At 40.2% G+C, this 16,821-nt stretch overlaps 1 protein-coding gene across 1 annotated transcript in view; it reads left to right on the plus strand.

Moving 5' to 3' along the window:
- The window catches only part of SAMD5 (sterile alpha motif domain containing 5), a 41,012-nt gene that overhangs the window by 1,031 nt on the left and 23,160 nt on the right, over nt 1–16,821 (plus strand). The gene's annotated exons all lie outside the window — the stretch shown is intronic.

The following is a 16,821-nucleotide window of genomic DNA, read 5'->3' on the forward strand; positions in this document are numbered from 1 at the left end:
GGGAGGGGGCGCGGCCCAGCCGCTCCAGCCCAGGCTTGTCAGCCCACTCCAGGTGACTGTGGGGAGGCAGGAATGCTTTGGGTATTTGAGGTTCTCTTCTACGTTCTTTCTATATTCGCTCTTTATTCCTTCCTTCCTGGTGTCTAGCGGTTTAACTAGATCTTGGACCCAGGTGTTAATTCTAAACGAGGGCCAAGTCTCCGTGTGATCTCCCGTGCTCACCTGTCAGGAACTGGACTCAAGGTGCTTCTCCAAAAGCACAGGCAATCCTGATACCCTGTTGTAGAGTTGGCGTCTGAAGGGTACCCGGAGAATGGCTAACGTCTACATTATTTCCCGCCTTCCTTTTCCTCTTTCTTCTCCTTACCTTTTGGAGACACTCCCAAGGCAAATTGGCGCACTCTTTTCTTGGAAGAGTGAGAATCATGCTCTGTTGTCCTCAATCCCGTAAAACCAAACCCTAGCACTGCTGCACATTTGAAAAGTGAACAGGGACCTGGATATTCTGGTGGAAAAGTTAGCAGAACACATGTGAGTCCACTTGGGATACATTTTTTCAGTTTAAGGGTAGGGAGGTACTAGGTGCTGAAGACTGGGTGGCATGGGGCCACCGAGCGTGAGCTGTGACGACTGTGCTGAGTCACCAGTTTGGTGTAGAGCAATCCTGAAAAGGTGAAGAAGGTCCGACTGCCACTTGTAGAAAGTCTGAGCGGCCTTGCGTTTGCGAGAGAAGGACACAGCACAAGGAGGTGTGATTTTCAGGACCCAGTGAGGAATTCCCTGGGCAGGGAGCCTCAGGAAAGGAGCCAGAAGTATTGGCAGCTGCTCTGTGCTGAAGGCAGAAATGTGGATTTGGGCGTTGAATAGTTAAGTAACAGAAGGTCTTATTTCACACCAGAGTTCTGCCTCCAGCGGAATCTGTTCCATTTGGGTTTCTCCAGCCCTCTAGGTAGAGGGTCCTGACTTAAAAGGTAGAGGAGAGGAGGCAGCACAGGTGATCCAGCCTGCCAGGTGTTACCCAGGATAAGGGCACCTCAGCTGGAAAATCAAGGCAGAGAGAGCCCCCCTCCCCCCTCTGGGGGGCTCTTACACAGCACCCTCCCAGGGAAATGCCGATCATCCAAATGTGTGCTCATCCTGGGCACACACATTGCTTTTTTATAGTCATGAGTACAGGTCATAATGTCTGGGATTTAAGGAAGTTCAAGCAAAAAGTAGGTAACAGTATCTAGGGTGGACTAGAATAAAGGATTTAACATTATCCATGTGTTATTTTGCAAAACGGATAGGCAATTCACATAACCTGCTTGTGTCTAAATTTGTTTTATAAAAACTATATAGAAGACAGGTTTGGAGGACAGTTTGCCTCAAATTAGACACGTTCCAGTTACCCACTCTGACTGTTACTGATGTGTGCGCAAAGCAGGGGAATGGAGAGGAGAGCATAACTTTCCAGACTGGTAGAGTTAGAGTTATGTCTAAATGTGAATAGAGGGACTTGACCATCAGTGTAACAGCTCATTTCTGGAGTCAGCAGGTCAAAGGAGTTCAAGGTCAGACTATTTTGACTTCTAGCCCAGGATGTGAGGTAGGCTTAGGTTGAGAGAATGTGAGTGCCTGGGCTCATGGTAAGTTCAAGTCCTGGCCAGAAAGGGAGGCAGAGAACAAGGGGTGTCATTAGGACTTGCTTATTCTTCAGGAAAAGAAATATGTAATGGGACTGGGAAGGCAAAGGCTGGGGGCAGTAGTGTTGGAGGTGAGAGTGGTGTATTGGAAATAACACATTTGGATAATGATACTTAAAACGACAAGCCTAGATATCAAACATAGAAACTGAAGAAGATTCCTCAGTGGAAGAAGGTTGATTCCGAGGACATGAAATATCTGGGCATAGGCTGTGGACTGTGGATTCCTGCCCAGATCAATGCATAATATGGCCATGCATTTGAGTGAGTGCAATTTATAGAAGAAAACTTCACCTCGCATTGTGATGCCATTTATTTTCCATGTAAATAATTGTTTCAGTCAGCGTCTATATAAATCCCCTAACAATAATGTTTGAAAAATAAAGATAGACTCCCATTCACGTTCTGTACATATGTAATGGGGACCAAAAAAAAAAATGGAGCTGACAAATTTTATTGTAAAAAATATTCTGTTAGTGCATGTTTACATATTTGTTACAAGAAAAACAAACACTGAAATTGAAACTAAAATATGATTAATGTACCCAAACTGAGCATACACGTGTATAGTATCAGATCATATTGGCCATTCTGAGTTGGCTTATTAAGTTTTGCATTTTTAATTCTTTCAGAATTTGTTTTCTGATGCAGCTTATGTTTTGGCAAACAATGCTAGAACTTCTTCTTTAAAATGTGATCTATGTTATAATTTCTCCAGGTTCCTTGGCTCTGTCATGATCTGAATGTGTAGAGTTCATTATACACATTTGGAATTCTACTTGTTAGAGAAGGCCTCGCCTTTCCTTTCTTTCCTTTATGGGCATTTGCATCTTGGTCCCTGTGATTTTTTGCACTTTGATGAGAATATTAGATGGCTTGAAAGTGAGTTATACAAAGGGCAATCAAGGCAGGAATAGCGAATCTTTCAGAGGAAAGAAAGTTGAGAGATTTTCCCAAGACTGTAGGATTTAGGATTTGCTAAGGTGACATTCCTGTGCTATAGTGGTATGTTTCTTAAATCTTATCATCAATTGCCACTTCCCCCTCCTGGGGTGAGTTAAAATGTAAATTAAAAGTAAGTTTCGCTTTGTTATACAAAGGAAGTCTGAAAACCAGGAGCTGGGAAATAGCACCTGGACTCTCGTCCCTCTCCTGCTCTGTATTTAGCTACTCTGCCTGTGGTGATTGCTACCTTAGTGAGATGAGGATAAAGTGTTTTCATAGCGCAGGGATTAGGCAAAGCTTTCCATACATCATTGAATTACTTTACCAAGCTTCTCTCTGCCAAAGCCTTCTGCTAGGCTCCAGCTTACTGTGGTTGGCGGGATGCAGAAGCCTTGCCCTCGAGGGACTTGGATTCTAGCAGGAAAGACCTAAAGGGAATGAACGATAATGATTGTGTGATGACTGCTATGATGGGGAAATGCTACCATGGACACGTGCATCCAGCCTAGTTTGCAGGAAGGTGAAGTCAAGGCAGACTTTCCAGACCTGGTACTTCATCTGAGAACTGAAGGTTGTGTGGGTTTAGCCTGAAGAAGAAGAGGGTCCTAGGAGACAGATGTTCTAGTCGGAAGGGACAGTGTGTGCAAAAGCCAGAAAGGGAGGGAGTTTAGCATGCAACAGGAATTTAAAGAAATTTAGCCTGGCTGGAGCACAGAATGCTGGGAGGAAGTGGCAAGAGATGGATAGACGGACAGTGGCTGATCTTGGATGGCCCTGTCCTAGTTAGGAGTTTGGAGTGTATCCAAGAAGGGGAGCTATTGATGGATCCTGGCCAGAGGCAGGGTAAACAATTAGGAAATCACTGAAGTGTCAGGAGAAATTTGCCCACAGCCTGGACTGTGTGGTAACAGTGGGAGAGGAACAATGGAGGTGATTGAATGACAGAATGGACAGAACCTGATGATTGTTTAGATGACAGGGGTCAGAGGGGAGAGAGGTGAGGATGACTTGCAGATTTCTGGTTTAGGATTGCAATGCCATTCCCTGAGGTAGGGGACCAGGAGAAGAACAGATAGAAGAAAGATGTTGCTTTCAGTTTTAAACATATACTCTCTGCCCTTGGAATAGTGGCAGTTGGAAATTTGGCAGTGGAGCAGAGGAGAGATTCTGGGACAGAAGGTCTAGATTTGGGAGACATCAGCACATTGCAACCATGAATATGAATGGGCTGTTGAGGGAGAAGAGAGAAAGGACCAGGACAGGATGCTGGGGAACACCAGGATTTAGGAGATGAAGCTGATGAAGAAGAACCCAGTGGGGCGCAAAAGGGAGTGGAGAGGTAGGGTAGAGGTAGGTAAAAGTGGTGTTCTGGGAGCCGGTGCAAACAGTGAGGCTTTAAGGAAAAGGGACTGGTCAGGAGGGCACCTAGTGGTCCAGTAGGACAAGAACTAAAGTGCACTCATAGGAAGTAGCAAACTATTGGGGACCTCTGAAATAGCAGGTTTAGGTGATGAACAGGGAACACAATCTCTTTTGGTGCTTGTAAGACTTTTTTTTTTTTTTTTTTTAGAGCAGTTTTAGGTTCACAGCAAATTGAGAGGAAGGTACAGAGAGTTACTATATACGGTCTGCCCCACACATGCATAGTCTCACCCATTATCAGCATCCCCCATCAGAGTGATACATTTATGACAATGGATCAGCCTGAAACCGGAAAAGCCAGTTTTCATGCTGTCACTACCAGAACCAATAAGTAGAGATAAGGATTGAATCTTTATGGGCACTTTATTCAGATGGCCGGCAATCTGAGAGGACAGCACGTTACATACCCTTAAATGACCATCTTACATCTTATCTCAAGCCAACTCTTTATAAGGAGAAGAAAAGTGTAGGTAAAGGGTTTGGAATTCAGGAAAAAGTAGGTAAGAGATTTGGATTTCAGGGAAAAGGTTAATCAGATAAAAGCTGCAGTCCTGTGAATTTCTGAGCACCCCATTCACTTGCTGACCGGTGAAGCCTTGCCATCAAGGAACTTGGGTTCTTTCTCTGCATCCTGGGTGGTGGATGTCCTCTCCTTGGAGCAGAATGACTCAGATACTGTCATGGTTGCTTACAGTCCTCCTGGGGCACACAAGTTGAATTGCATCGTGTCTCCTGAAGTCAGGGCAGGTCCAATCATACATTCCAGTTCCTGAAACAATACCTTTCTACGTGCATTAATTGCCAAGCCTATTCTATATAATAAAAGGGTAATATGCCAATTGACCCTAATGCACACTGACCACCAGGGGGCAGACGCTCAACATAGGAGCTGCCCCCTGGTGGTCAGTGCGCTCCCACAGAGGGAGCTCTGCTCAGCCACAAGCCAGGCTGACAGTGGTGGTGGCGGGAGCCTCTCCTGCCTCCTCGGCAGCGCTAAGGATGACCGACTGCGTCTTAGGGTTCCTGGGCTGTCAGAAGGATGTCTGACTGCCAGCTTAGGTCCGATCCCCTGGGGAGCAGGCCTAAGCTGGCAGGAGGATATCCCCCGAGGGCTCCCAGGCTGCCAGAGGAATGTCTGACTGCCAGCTTAAGAGGGCACATTTAACTATATACCCCAGCTAAACATTTTTAATTTCTTGAGTTCCCCCATCAAACCTACATTATCAGATTATAATCATCTATAAAGTCCATAGCTTACATTAGGGCTCACTCTTGGGATTGTGCATTCTGTGGATTTGGAAAAATGTATAATGACATGTTACTACCATTATGTCATCACACAGAGTATTTTCACCCTAAAATCCTCTTTGTCTGCCCTCCCCCTCCCCCACAAATTATTTATTTATTCTCTCCATAGTTTTACCTTTTCCAGAATGATATATAGTTGGAATCACACAGTATGTAGCCTTTTCAGATTGGCTAATTTTCTTAGTAATATGCACTTAAGTTTCCTCCATGTATTTCCATAGCTTGATAACTCATTTCTTATTTTATTTTATTTTTTCAATTACAGTTGAATAACTCATTTTTTTGAGCATTGAATAATATTTCATTTCCTGTATGCACCAGACAATTTTTTAAACAAAATTGGGCTGAGAAGGTAGAACTGAGGCTACAGCTGGAGAAAGGAGGGAAGAGTTTTGTGGATTTGTATGTGTTTTTTTTTAAGGATAAGAGAAACCGGAATATGTTGGGGCATGTCTGGGAGGCAACTGAACAATGTTTCTATCTCCCTTCCTCTCTTTCTAAAAATCAATAAAAATATATCTTTGGGTGAAGATTAAATTAAAAAATATATAAACATTTCAGAATCTAGATATTCAAAATTAGCTCACTGGGTCAATGAAGTGTTTCAGTTACTCAAAACATTTCTAAAACTGACACCTGCAGGACACTCTTTAGAGCATCTTGAGTAGTGGCAAGCCTTCCTTCTTCTAAGGTGGATCCTGTTTGGGGTAAACAGCTAAAGTAATTTAGAATCAAATCAGACAATTAAGAGTAATGACATTCAATAATATGTGAAATGGAAAACAGAATCTGACAATAAAATGAGTATTTTTTTCTGGTTTGACAAACTGGTTTTAGATTTTATGATATTTTAAATCCTTTTCATACTTATGAACCCTTAAAAATATGCTCTTGGTGTGTATCCATGTTGCTAATATGGAATTCCTCAACAGGCTTTTCAAAACAAAAAAGGCAATTCCTTATGTATTTGTAAAGAGCAAGGCACTAATCTTGGACTCTCCGAATAGATAATTAGTGTAAAGGTGACTGTGGCCCTAAAGGAGATGAATTAGGTAAATTGTGCCCAGCTATTAGTAAGCTGCAGCACTTGATGGGTTAATCTGGATTTGGGGAGTCTCATGGTGTTCTTCGGCTTTTCATTGGCTTGCCCTATGCTTTGAAAGCTCTTTCCTACATTGCCATCTCAGGTCTTCATGAAGTCATAGTTGTGCTCATTCTTTCATCCTTACTTTTGAGTGAAAAAAAAAAAATGCTAAAAACAGAGGTAGCATTAAGGATGCCCTCATTACCCTTGTCAGCTCTTAGGTAGTTGTCTAAGGTATACCATGAAAAATAAGAAATAACATTGTTTAAAAATATATTTTTATTGATTTCAAAGAGGAAGGGAGAGGGAGAGAGAGATAGAAATATCAGTGATGAGAGAGAATCATTGATTGGCTGCCTCCTGCCTGCCCCCTATTGGGGATCAAGCCCGCAACTGCAACCAGGGCATGAGCCCTGACTGGGAATCATCCCTGACCTCCTGGGTCATAGGTTGATGCTCAACCATTGGGCCATGCTGGCTGGGCGATTTTGGTAAAAAAATTTTTTTAGATGATGTAAGTGCTCAGATTCTGGTTGACCAGAAATATGTTCTGAAATGAATTTTCTTGAAGTAAGGTGACTGAGATGACATGGACTCAGCCAGGGCTAGTCCTTGACATAAATAAGGAGTATCCTAAGATATGTGGAAGAACATTGCTTGTGGTGAGGGGAAGTTCACCGGGAACCATGATCGTCATAGCTTCTCAAGGTCATGACGTTTGCAGAAACACCATCAAGTCACTGGGTATAACTAAGGCTTATTATTACTACTCTTAGCACTTTTGTTAAAAGGCTTTTAACAGCTATTTTCTAAGTGCTATGGGAAAAAAATGCTATTTCAGATCAACCACTAATTTGGACTTGAAGAGGCCTGGGAAGTGGAGGAAGGGAATCCTTGTTTTCAATCAATATAAAAATGATTAAGGGCAAATAAGTGTGGATCATGCCAAGAGGAATTTCACATACAATCTCTCTTATGTTCAGACTAAGTGACATCTAATAGTTTAAAGAGTTTTCATTACTGCTTCTAATGGAAATAAATGGTCTAATGAGTTCTAATAACCTTACTGTTTTGTTTCTGTAAAGTTATAAATATAAAAAATAGATACATTTCATTTGGAACATGTCAGAAAGATAAGGAAAATAATTTATATATATATTCTTTGTTTACCGAAATCATATGAGCAGATTTTTCAAGTTATAAGGTGTTTTCCTTAGAACATAGGATAACTTTATAATAAGTTTAGAAGTGTATCTACTGTATCTCACACCAAAAGTGTATCCTTTTATAACATCCACCTCTACTTGACAAAATTATTTTAAATAATAGTCAAGGAATTATACACAGTAATTATTTTCTTGATATCTTCTTTAGTTTTAAAGCAATGAACAATTAAAATAAAGAATATATTTCAAGTTTAAAGCATTTAAATTAAGTAAAAATATTTCATCTATGAAATAGACTTTGCATTTAATCAAAGTAAAGCAGTATACCTTTCACTTTGTATTATTTCACTCTCTTGAATTTTCAACACAAATAAAACTCCAAGTGGTCACATAAGAATAATAGAATTTAAGTAACTGGAGTTTTGTTTCGTTGCTTTGTTAAATCATGGTGCTGGTGTTGTTTACTTCACATCTATAGTTAAACTTAGGAATATGTAGTACCGTGGGGGAGACATGACCACTTTTACAAACTTGTTCTTGAAAAGGACTGTTGTCACCAAGTCTGTGGATTGATCCAACTCTATAACTTAGGAGTTTCCTGAATTAATTCCCCTGTAGATCTCAATGCTTATTCAAGGACAGGCGATAAAAAGATGCTAATTTGACGCAAATACACACACATACCATCAAAACTCAACTGTAACTGTGGCAATGAGAATTTAAGCCAGTGAAAGATTGTTTTCAGGGAGGAGTATTTTATTACTGACATTGTTTAGAGTTGTCTGTCAGCCATGCTTATGACTTAAAGTTTTATTTTAGATGTAAGGACCCCTTACCTATCTGTGAACCCTTTCCTTTGTCTTATCTTTGGAAGACTTAAGAAGTGTGATCATATTAGTTTAAGAGAAGTTATTTCTTCTGTGAAATGGTGCCAGTATCTATCTCAAAGTGTTACAGTATGAATTAAGTGGAATAATGTTTATGAAGTTGCTTTGTAAATTCTAAAAGAACTTTGATTTAAGGTGTTCTTATTGAATGAACAAATCATTATGTTTGTAATAAAAAATTGAAAATATTTCTGATTGAAAAGTAACAGTTGAGAAAATTTGGAGAACAATGAAGCAGATCAATTAGGAATTTTAAAAGTCTGTATCATAATTTCTAACACTACACTGTATTTCTATAAAATCACTTATATGTACAAATATCTGTCTTGTACATTTACACAGATCTGGTATTACATTGTAAGTGGATAAGGGAAGGTTATTCCTATGCTGGCAGATTGGCAGATATCACTTAAAATGATTTTAATACTAAGACATATTCTTAGTTTAGTGCCATAATTAATTTAATTATTTTATTGGGTTGAAACCTTACCCATGCTATTATTGATTACTAGAGGCCCAGTGCACGAAATTCATGCACGGGTAGGGTCCCTAGGCCTGGCTGGTGATCAAGGCTGATCTGGGCCTTCAGGCTGCCGTCCGGGGCCTTCCTTCTCTGGCTGCCGGCTACCGGCTGGGGCCTTCCTTCATTCCATGCTGCCCTCTGGTGGTCAGCACATGTCATAGCAAGAGATCGAACTCCCGGTCTCCTGGTCAAACTCCCGAGGGGACAGTTTGCATATTAGCCTTATATATATATATAGATTATACTTTATATTTGAAAATGTGTTTGAGAAATAGTATTTCATCATTCTTCAAATTAGTTTTCTTAGAGTACCAGTTGAGATAATTTCATATTAGTGGCTTTTTATATTTATGTATTGTCTGTTCATGCTGCTTGCCTGTTTTTTTCTATTGGTGTCAGACTTCTTTCAGTTGCTTAGCAAGAGTTCTTTACATGTTAAGGAAAATAATCTTTATTGCACAGAGGTTGTAGAGATGTTTTTTCTGGGGAATGTGGGTATACCTTAAGAGTTTTATGAGATTTTAGCGGGGAGGGAGGATGTCCAAAATTTAAACACTCTTACATATTCCACCTTATCAATAATCTTAGTTATTTCCTCCAAACTGAAGGAATATAGAAGGTACAGTCTCAGATAGAATTGAGCATGAATTCCTTTTTATCAATTACTTGGACAGGTTATTTAATCTTACTAAATCAGAGTTGCCTCATCTATTAAATGGGTATAACATTATCTACTTCTGAAGGCTATTGTGATGAATCAGTGAGGCAGTGTATGTAAAGGGATGCATAGACTATCTGACACAAAGTAGTCACTCAAAACTTCTTGCTAATACTTGTAGCATTATATATAACCTAATGATTGTGAAGTTATTCACAATGCAAACACATTGTCTTAAATTGTTAGTTCATGTCCTTGCCATTCTGTTGATATTATTTTTTCATAATTTCAAAAAGCTCTTTAAATAACAACATATAATTTTTTTCCTGGTATAACCATTGAAAATATTTTGCTGCCCTAACTGGTTTGGCTCAGTGGATAGAGTGTCGGCCTGCGGACTGAAGGGTCCCAGGTTCAATTCCAGTCAAGGGCATGTACCTTGGTTGCAGGCACATCCCCAGTAGGGGGTGGGTAAGAGGCAGCTGATCGATGTTTCTCTCTCATTGATGTTCCTAACTCTCTATCCTTCTCCCTTCCTCTCTATAAAAAAATCAATAAAATATATTTTTAAAAAAGAAAAGAAAATATTTTGCTGAGTTTGTCATTTGCATCCTATGTTTTTCTTTTTTTTTCTTAGTAGAGAAACAGAGGTAATCAACCTATATTTTTGTGATTACTTTTATCCTTTTAAATCCTTTCTCTAGTCCAAAATCAGTTACTACTTACTTATATCTCCTATTATTTTTTTATTTTAACTCTAATCCATTTCAAATTTATTTTGGCACATGATAGAAGGGAAAGCTCTGATGATATACAGAATCATATGGACAACATAATTTTATCACCTACTTTACAGGAATTGTAGCTTTTATTTCTGTGTTCTAGTCTTATTGCTTTGGCTGGAATTTTATATAGCAGTGTTAAATAATAATAGTAATGACATAGCCTTGTTTTATTCCAAATTCTAATGGCAATGCTCAGGTGGTTTGTTGTTATTCTGCTATTGGCTGCCATCTTAAGATATTCATGATGTTAAAATGGCATCTTTGATTTCCTAATTTTTAGGCATTTTTATTGGGAATAGTTGATGCTACTAAATGTCTTTTTAGCAACTAAAAATAATTGAGTCTTCTTCTTACTGGGCATTGCATTGTTACGTTTTACATTAAGAGATTTTCTACTAGTAAACCATCCTTACATAGCTGAGGTGAAGTAAACAATGACATGATATCTTGAGAAGTGAAAGGAGGAATTTTGTAATCTTGCTCCCAGATCATCCTGACATTCTTTTACATTCCATGTTCTTTCTTTCATGAATAATGTTTGACATTATGTTTGATAACCACTTTGACAATTGCCATGGTATATGGCAAAAGTAGGTTTACAGTTGCGACTACGCAAAAACAGTTTCTTCTTATGTTATTTGTTTATTAATGATTGTATTTTTATCTATATTATTCATCTTATTATTATTTTGTATTCTTCCTTATGATTTATCTTTTAGGCAATGGTGGCTGCTAATTTACCTACTTTTGCCCACCCCTGTGTATTACAGTTGACTCCCTGTGGACAGCTTTTTGGAAGTTGCACTCTGTCACTATAAGCACGAAGAGGCAGTGGCCGCTGTGATATGTGGGGACTAGCATCACATCCTTGTTGCTCAAAAGGCAACAGTCACATAGTTGTGGGTCACAGTTTAGTTTTCTGGTTCGTGCAGACATTTTGGTTTTGAACCAGAGGGCAGAGACTCTGAAGGGGGTGAGGGGTTAGTTTGAATCCCTATTGATCTTACTGTTTTCACAGCGTCCTCCCACTCTTCCACTCACTGCCCTCTGCCCCCCACTCCCCATCAGCTCATCTGCTCCCTCCTGCCCCTGCCCCTTCCCAGGCCTTTCAGTGGAAATACAGATGGGGCCAGATGCCATGCTGAGTTCAAAACCCGTATAAAAGAAATGGAAGTGGCATTCATCTTAATTTGAAGGTTTGGCTTTGCATAGAAACAACAGCCCAATGTGTAACACACATAAAACTGAAAGCCTCTGTTGAAATATAATTATAACAAATCTTTGGTTTACATTTACACATTTGTTAACAGGTCAAATGGAACGGTTTTTTTAAAAGGTCACTGAAGCAAGGATTAAAGATGGGGTACAGGAATGGTACATGGCTGGAGAACATACCCACAGCAGGTGCCGAATTCAGCTGAGTTTGCAGAAATGGAGGCATCCCAAGTTCCCCAAGCTAGCCATCAATCATGCAGTAAAGATGTAGCCACTTTAAAGGAACCATGTATCAACGGGAACGGAGCATTGCTGGGTTATGAAGCGCTCCTCTGGGAAACTCCTGATTGACAAAAGTCCGTACTGCACTAAGTAGCAGCAATATTTTCATAGCCAGGATGTAATAAAACCATGGTTAATCTTTATGAAGAGAAAATATATTTTACGTTAAAAAAACAGAGAGCATTCTGGGACTCGCTTTCTACAGGGTCTGGTTAAGGTGAAAAGTCACTCTGCCTAAATGTGAGAGAAAAAGTCATTAATTTGGTGAGTTGTTCATTGCATCCAAGGTCTGTGCTCTAGTCACTGTCGTTTATAAGGCATCTAAAGAAAGGATGGAATTAGTTGCTCTTGGGGCTCACACAAACTCACCCCACCTCTGGCTTGTTTAGGCTTGTACAGTAGGAAAAAATTCAGGATATGCATATTGTATCCATTATAGATTAGAGTTGAGCCAGAGGGTATGCAAAGTAATTACTCTTTTGAGATCTACTTCATTACAGAGAGGTGATGGAGAGCTGGAGTTAGGTTGGTGCCATTCACTTTGAGTTTTATTGCTGTGTCATTTTAAATCAGAGATTTTACTGCCATTTCTTGGCATCGCAGCTTGAGCCAGTGTATTAATCTGATCCCTTCTGTTGATAGACTTACCTTGAAAACAGTGTTGGATGGAATCTTCTGATCTTCTCATGGTTGTTTATTAAAACACTGACAGTAACATGCTTGAACTGCTGAACCATATTAGTCCTGTTCTGTCACAGGAAGTGTGATATCTTTGTCTCCCCTCCCCCTCCCCCCCACCAACATCGCTCTTTTGAGATTCACATGCTAAATAATATGTATTTTAAAAGTGATTTGTGGGGAAAAGGGGAGAGTGATGGTGTTCTTTTGAAAGCTGGCAGATTGAAAAAGCAAGGGCTCCTAGAACAGTGAGCTCAGCTTGTTTTCTGAAAACCTTTTGTTGTGCTTTGATTTCATTAATGGTGAAAATTAGACTTATTCTTAATTCAACCAGATGCTAATTACTTAGGAATGTTTGATATTCCTCTTCACAGCTGGAGGGGACTTCTCTTCCTGCTTGCGCCATCTCCCTTGCTCTCCCTGTAGAGTTTTGAAAGCTAAAATATTATTTTCCATTCCCACCCAGATTTACTTATTTTTAGTTAGAGTTGCTTCCTGCTGTTGGAGGCCTCTTCACATATAACCTAAGAAAATGGCTTTGATATATGTAGAATAATAATAGTGGTAACAGTTTATATTATGTGTTGACTGCTTTACCACATTATTTCACTCAATTCTCATAACAGCCCCGGAGGGAGATGCTATTTTTGCCATCCCAGTTTATTAAATTAGGAAAATGAAGCTCAAAGAGCTTACGTAGCTTGTCCAAAGCCACACAGTTAGCAGATCTCCTTTAGAATCCAGGTGTACTGACCCCAGAGCCCATGGAGCCCATCACATGCAATTCTGCCTGAAAACATTGTGTAAAGGGATTTGTCTGTTCTCCAGTTGTGAAAAATAGCTGTGGGGAGGGAGTGGGTGAGTTCCTAGAGATTTTAAATGAATCTGTGGATGTATTTGTGTGTGTGTGCACACACACATGCTCAGGATATGGAGACAGAGAAAAAACTAGAGACAGAGATAGAGGTAAAAACATCACTTGGGTTGTTTCCAGATCCTGGCTTTTGTAAATAATCCTATATAATAAAAATCTAATATGCAAATTGTCCCCTCAACCAGGAGTTCAAGTGGGAGTTCAACCGCTTGCTATGACGTGTGCTGACCACTAGGGGGCGGTGCTGAACATGGCAGGCATCGGTGAAGCACTGGAACCTCTCGCTGGCTACCGGGGGGAGGGGATGATGGGGATGGAGGTATGGTGAGAATGTGGGGTGTCTGCCGAGCTCACTCTCACTCCCCCTGCTACCCTCCCCCAGGACGACACCTGTGCGACCTCTCCACTGGGACTGCAGGGGCTGGTCGGGCTCCCCATGGGTTCCCACAGGAGCTGGTGTGCGAGGCCGGCCAGGAGAGAGTGCGCTGCCTGCCTGGCTTCCATGTGGCACCACTGGGCAGCCCAGAGGCCCACACTGCATCCCGGCCCATGGTGTCCGTCTGAGCTCACCGCACCTCCGCATGGGGACTTGGGTGTCATGACTCAGGAGGAGCGGGGTGCATTAGGGCCTGGGGGCCCAGGTGCTGCCCAGGGCCCAGAGGTCAGCTGGGACCTGCCCTTTCATGTCAAGCACTCATGCTTTGGTCATTGGCCAGGCTAGGGACTGCACCTGTGCACGAATTTCATGCACCGGGCCTCTAGTGCTAGAAGAAACATAGGGATGCAGATATTCTTTCTGATTGGTGTTTAGGGATTCTTAGGATATATTCCCAGAATTGGAAAAAAAGAATGCACTGAATGGGAGAGCATATTCACCAGTGATACATACAATAAGGGGTTAATTTCCAAAAAATATAAAGAAGTTATATGACTCAACACCAGGAAGACACACAATCCAATTAAAAAATGGGCAGAGGACCTGAATAGACACTTCTTCAAAGAGGACATACAGATGGCCAATACACATATGAAAAAATGTTCAATGTCACTAATCATCAGGGAGATACAAATAAAAAGTACATGAGATATCACCTCACACCTGTCAGAAAGGCCACTATCAATAAGTCAACAAACAACAAGTGCTGGCAAGGATGTGGAGGAAAGGGAACCCTAGTGTACTGTTGGTGGGAATGCAGACTGGTGCAGCCCCTGTGAAAAACAGTATGGAAAGAGGGATAGAAACATCAACGATGAGAGAGAATCATTGAGCAGCTGCCTCTTGCATGCCCCCACCTGGGAATCGAGCCTGCAACCCAGGCATGTGCCTGATCTGGAATCCAACCCTGACCTCCTGATTCATGGGTCATTGCTCAACCACTGAGCCACACTGCCTGGGCTAAGCACCCTGTCTTTAATACAGTCACCTTCCAAGGCACTGGAGGGTAGGATTTCAACATAGTAATTTTGGAGGGGACACAGTTCAGCCCATAACACTGACCTAAGGAGCTTTATCCATGCTGTACCACCTGACATGAAGTCATGTTGTTGGGGCTTAAGTCAGTCGGGATCACATGTGGTTGGGAACTGAGCTTCAATCTAAGACTTGAGGTGGCTAATTGCTCAGAAGCTGATGGAACTAGATTGTTGCCTAATGACAGTGATCCCTAGTGAAGAGCTCACTTTCTAGCAAATCTAGGAGCAGTCCATATTAGTCATTTTAAATAAGTTTGGAAACCATGACCATAAATCCATAGCATCATTGTATGGCATTTACTAGAGAATAACAAACTAAACAAGTGCTAAACCGTTCAGTTAATGGGATCCCAGGCTCTCAAGTCAGATGCATGAGGCTCCCTCCCTTTTGATCTGTATGACCTCAGGCAGATGGCTTAACCTTTGTCAGCCACTCTTTCCTTATCTCTAAAGGGAAGATAATGTTTCCTTCCTCATAAGATTGTTCTGAGGATTAAATGAGAAAAATTTATGTCAAGCACTTAGCATAGTCCTTGATATGTATGTAGTAAGCACTCAATAAGTTAATCAAATATGTATTCAATGTTAGCGATTATTAAAGATGAAAATGATAGATCTATTCACAGGCATGTTAGCAATAGAATTGTTAGCAAAATATTAGTTTTTGCAGCCATATTTATGCAAATTGAATAAATCAGTTTTTTTAGTTGGCAATCATATGTTTCATCTGTTTTAAAAATATCATGAGTATTATTTTTATAACCTTATCACATAAAGTGGACTACTTATTCTTGTATTATACTGTTATTGAAGACTAGCTTTTCTTGACTTTATTCCAATAATTTGATGAATACCAATTTACATCTAACTTAGGTAGATTTAGCTTCTGGAATTGGACATTTGATTCTGCTAGTAGTATAAAAAATGTCTTAGTTATGACGTATGCACACAAATAACTTATTTCTTTGTGATGTTAAGATACACAGAAACATTGAATGTCATTATTGCTTCATTGTAGATAACATCATGGGAAGGTTCCAGGAGTTTTGCGTAAAGCAAAGGTAGTACTCAAAAAATGCTGGATACACTCATTAGTCATGACTTTATTGGACCTTTTGTACTTCCTGCCTACTTTGTCTCCACATCAGAGTAAAAGTGCATATTAATGCTTTTCATTTCACTTATTTTGCTGGTACTATGCTCATCTTAGAACATTTAAAAATATCCAACAAAAACAAGTTGGGAACTTATAAATGCTTTGTAATGTAAAGTTGTTTTGAATATTATCATGAAATAATTCTTTCAGGGTTTTTCCAGTTTATACAATGAAAGTGGTAACAGAGATACTTATGATTTATATTGCGTGTTTAAAAGAATAACATTAGTAAAAAAGGTTTATTAGTTTTAGAGATGGGTTGAGAGGACATTTAAAAATATCAGCCCTGGCCGGGTGGCTCAGTTTGTTGGTCTATACACCAAGAGATGGCAGGTTTGATTCCCAGTCAGGGCGCATGCAGGAGGCAACAGATTGGTGTTTCTCTCTCTTTCTCCCCCTTCCTCTCTCTAAAAAATCAATAAAAGTAAAAATACTATATACAGTTGGGATTCTTCAGAATTTTTTCTTATGGCAGGCTTTTCTTTAAAGTGGGTTAGTCTTTACCATACACAGAAAGATATTTTTCTGACATTTAGGTTCTGCTTTTAAAAAAATGACAAACAGAACCATCCAACAAACATATTAAGAGTCTTTGCCACAGGAAGGGAAATTGTTGTCTATGTTTGAGATTTCACTTTAGTAATAATTGATTTCATATTTTTAACCACACAGAGAGGTGA

Source organism: Myotis brandtii, unplaced genomic scaffold (genome assembly GCF_000412655.1).
Source record: "Myotis brandtii unplaced genomic scaffold, ASM41265v1 scaffold8, whole genome shotgun sequence".
Lineage (NCBI taxonomy): Eukaryota > Metazoa > Chordata > Mammalia > Chiroptera > Vespertilionidae > Myotis > Myotis brandtii.